We start from the raw sequence: 5056 nt of genomic DNA, 5'->3' as shown, positions 1-5056 counted from the left end.
ACACACACACATATATATATATATATATATATATATATATATATATATATATATATATATGTTTATATAGATAGATAGATAGACAGATACACTCCACACAGACGTATTTTATATATATATATATATATATATATAATGATAAATATATATATATATATATATATATATATATATATATATATATATATATATATATATATATATTTATATATATATATATAAATATATATATATATATATATATATATATATATATATATATATATATATATATATATATTTATATATATATATTTATATAATGATAAATAAAGAACTAAAAATAAATAAATGGAAATAAATAAACAAAATAAAAATAAATAAAAATAAATAAAAAATAAATAAATAAACAAGGAGAGAGATTGTTGTCAGCCTCTGTTGTAAGAGATATTACCTACTGGTGATGCATTCATCACTGCAGGCCTTTAGAGGGAAGGATTGAGTGTATCTACTTACTGCTGGTGGGGCAGGGGGGAGTATGAAAAACTATATTTAAGAGTGCAGTACATCTGTCATTTTTCTATGCATATGTAGTTGTATATCATGTTACTCTATTTTTATTATTTCTCTTAGTCGTCAGCTTGAGTGGGAAATTAGCACCGGGAAAGAGACGCCATGACACATTTGAACAGAGCTAGGCCTACACACCCCCTCCCAATCGCCTGCTTTTTGGGGGTGGACAATGTCGCACCTTAGTCCCCCCAATCACGTGATTTGGGTTTAGAGAAGTCGTTAAACTCGCAAGGACGAATGCCTTTTCAAGGGGGCTACTATTTTGAGCCTTAGGGACTTAGCTATAAGGCCTCTTACTGTATGAACCTATTACTGCCTTTGTGAATTGCTTTCAGATTCGACCTATGCCTCTGTGTTTGCCTCAAAAATACCCCAAGACGCCAAGCAGTTCTGGGCAAGCTGAACGCCGCCAGACGCACTGCAACCATACGAGGGAGCACACTCAACTTGCCTCATCCTCCACTCTTCACACTGGCACCACTGAAATCGCCAGACTACCCACTGGAACCTGTAAGAGCTCTGTATAGAACAGGTTAAGGTACATCTGGGAACGCGATCCCTTGCCGGTTAGTATCCCTTCTCGTGAACTTCTCTCCATATTTTCAGTATTTCCAAATTTCCACTTCTCCCAAACAAAGCCCCTTTGTTAAAGCAAGCTCAAGCAACAAGCAGCCCATGATTCACCCCAAGTCTGATCAAATGAACTCAGTGACCAGAATTAGATTACTCTCGGCCATAGTGTTACCAAGGGCTAATTAAATTCTAATTGATCATTTCCTCCATGGCGTTTAAATAATTTTAGTGTGGGAGAAACTTCTTGTTTTGAATGCTAACCTGAATTTCTTCCAGAAATCCTGCTACTTGGCTCCCAAGCGGTCGATCCCAGCCTCAGTGAATCAATTCCACTATAGAACACGCCATTTCTGATAAGCGGGAAAGTCCTGAATTGCAGTCCCCACTGCGCACAAGAGAGTCTGAGCTAACTACAAGCCGCAATCACCTTTTATAGTCAGAGATTAGCTACGCCTTGCCTAGCCTGCTGTATCGTCAGCATTTTCAGATTAATTTCTTGATTGCTTCATTTGTAAATGAATTCAGTTTAACGTAACTCGATACTCATTCCCCATGGCGACCTTCCACTCCCTGGTTAATTACTGATGATTAAGGTAAGTCACACTTCTTTCCCCATCCGTTTATTACATTCTGGGTGCAACCTGTTGGCCCCCTAAGGCAGTTCATGATAAAAAAATCCTGTACATTGCTTCAACAGACCAGAACGTAAGAATATATGTACGTATATATTGTATATATATATATATATATATATATATATATATATATATATATATATATATATAAATATATATATATATATATATATATATATATATATATAAATATATATATATATATATATATATATATATATATATATATATATATATATATATATATATATATGCCATTATACAAATATTAGTTTGTAAGATTTGATTTTGATTTTTTTTGGAATATGAAATGCGTATTCATCTTTTAGTTTTATATCATTAGTTCATTTCATTTTGGTGATATCTTCATAAAAAAAGGAAAACACAGAATTCTTCGAATTAACATTTATTTTAGAGAAAAGTGCTCTTATAATACGTTGCTGACTTACTGGAAGAATTGGTTACACAGAGAGTAAAAAAAATACCGAAATCTTCTATCTTCTAAAAATGATTTATTCTAGAGAAAAATGCTCTTATAATACTTTGCTGACTAATTCGAAGAATTGTAAATATAGATAGAATTTTTCTCTGAATAGTTTTCATTTTATTATCCTAACAAAAAAGTTAAATAAGTGCAAGGTAAGGGCTTCACATTTTACCCCAAAAACTTTAAGACGTGATCATTCAAAAAAATATTTTTTTTACAGAATATTTTTCACTTGAAAAATGAACATTTTAACTCCAAAAGCCGAAATTACCGACCATATCCATAGCCGGGACCTCGACCATATCCATAGCCGAGACCTCCTCTATATCCATTAAGTCCACCTCCAAGTCCACCGCCTCCATACCCGCCTGTAAGCCCAGGTCTTCCTAGCCCGCCGCCAAGTCCTCCAAATACATTTCCAAGGCCTCCCAGTCCGAGTCCAAGACTGTTTTTAATTCCGCCTCCAAGTCCTGTTCTTTGACCAGTTCCACCTCCAATTCCTAGGCCTCCAAGAGGTCCAAGTCTTGCAAGGGATCCGAGTTTTCTAAGGGGTCCAAGTCCTCCAAGGGGTCCACCAAGAGATTTAAGTCCTCCAAGGAGTCCAAGAGGGTTAAGTCCTCCAAGGTTTCCTCCAAAGCTTCCTCCAAGGCTTCCTCCAAAGCCGGAGCCATATCTCGGCGGGGTTTTAAATATACCAAGTAGAATCCCAGGTTCGGCTGAGGCCAAAGCTGCCAGCAATACGAGGATCTGAAGGAAATAGTGGATGATTCCTCATTCGGCGGGAAAACAAAATGAAGAACTAAATTAATAATGATGTTTCGTGCATGACGGATTAAGAATTAATGAAGTCTGGTATAGGATTATCTTTTAAGATGTTAGTTTTTTGTGGGGAACTTTTCGGGATTTACCCGGGGTCATTTGAAAATTGATTATCAATAAGTTTTCGTTTTTATATAATATCCAACTTTTTTTCATATTTTCTAAAAGATACGTGCTTTAAAGTGTTGTTCAACATGAATCTTTTAGAGAACAAAACTTGTGTTTTTGTCGATTGTATTCAGTTTCAAAACCCCTGAAATATTCAATCAAAATAAAAAATTTATGAATTTTCATATCATTTTCAAAGTGTATTGGTCTTTGAGAATTATGAAAACGAAACTTGTGTTGATATCGGTTATATTCGATTTGAAAAGCTTTGAAAAATTCTATTGAAATCAAAACAGTGTGAACTGTTATATCTTTTCAAAGTGCATAGGTATTTGAAATTTATGAAAACTAAACTTGTGTTGATACAGTCTATATTCTATTTGAAAACCATTGAAATATTCAATTAGAAATAACAAAGTATGAATTGTTATATCTTTTTCCAAGCTTAAAGGCATTGGAAATTTATGATATAGATTATATTATATTTGAAAACCCTAGAAATGTTCAGTTAAAAATAAATATGTAGGAATTGCCATGTCATTTTCAAAGTGCATAGGCGTTTGAAAATTATGAAAGCTAAACCTATGTTGATATAGATTACATTATACTTGAAAACCCTTGAATATTCAATTAAAATGTTATATCAATGCTATATCTTTTTCCAAGCTTATAGGTATCTGAAACTGATGAAACCGGGAGATTTCCGAATGCTCACCAAGACTTTCATAGTTCCAGAATATCGAAGCTGGAGCAGAAGAAGATAGCAGATGTTAACTGTGGTGTATTTCCGACATCTTGCTTATTTATAGGAGATGCAACGCAAGACGATCTGATCGGATGCTCTCGAGATCCCGGAGTCACATTCAGCCACGCCCCCCTTTGGCCGTGAATCGCATAATTCCTTCCTTGGCAGTGACAATGGATTCTTTTTACGTTAAGGCTTGTTGAGTCCCATCCGAAGCTTTGAATGTGATATTGCGATATGCTTTGGAGAGCAGCACCCATACATGTACTTATAGCACACAAACACGCATGCACACTTAAACACGCGCGCGCGCACTCACACACATACTGTATATATACATATGTGTATACATATATATATATATATATATATATATATATATATATATATATATATATATCTTCTTAATATAAATGTATACATATAAAATATAATTATATACATTTACATATATATATACATACTCTGGAGAGAGAGAGAGAGACAGTTGCTGTTTTCCATGTCCCTTTAACCTAGATGTCGATGGTACCGCCTCACACCTGGATCGACCGGTGAGTGGCTTGGCCAAGATCAGACCACAGGCCCTGCACAAGAGAGCCTGATGCTGAATTGCTTAGCTTATAAAATGAATGGGCATAGATGAGATATATTTATATATATATATATATATATATATATATATATATATATATATATATATATATATATATATATATATATGGTATATATCATCTTATATGGGCCCTGAATTTTTTTTTTTTTTTTTTTTTTTTTTTGGAGAGATAACTAGTTCAGTAAGGATGTTTCTAGGGTCAGCTATTTGCACAAAATGAAATTCCATACCTGCAAATGTGTGGTCCTGAAAAGGTTTGACCACAATTTTCAATTGTGTACCTTATTCCTTTAGTTATCCAGTCTACTTATTCAAAGAAATGAACATTTCTGTTCCTTTTTAGAGACATGACAATTTCACTTCCTTTTTAGCGAAATGGTTATTTCACCTCCTTTTTAAAGAAACGACCATTTCACTTCCTCTTTAAAGAAATGATCATTCCACTTCCTTTTCAAAGAAATGATAATTTCACTTCCTTTTTAGAGAAACAATTTCCCTTCTTTTTTTTAGAGAAATGACCATTT

Source organism: Macrobrachium rosenbergii, chromosome 9 (genome assembly GCF_040412425.1).
Source record: "Macrobrachium rosenbergii isolate ZJJX-2024 chromosome 9, ASM4041242v1, whole genome shotgun sequence".
Classification (NCBI taxonomy): domain Eukaryota; kingdom Metazoa; phylum Arthropoda; class Malacostraca; order Decapoda; family Palaemonidae; genus Macrobrachium; species Macrobrachium rosenbergii.
Note: the sequence above shows the minus strand (reverse complement) of the source record.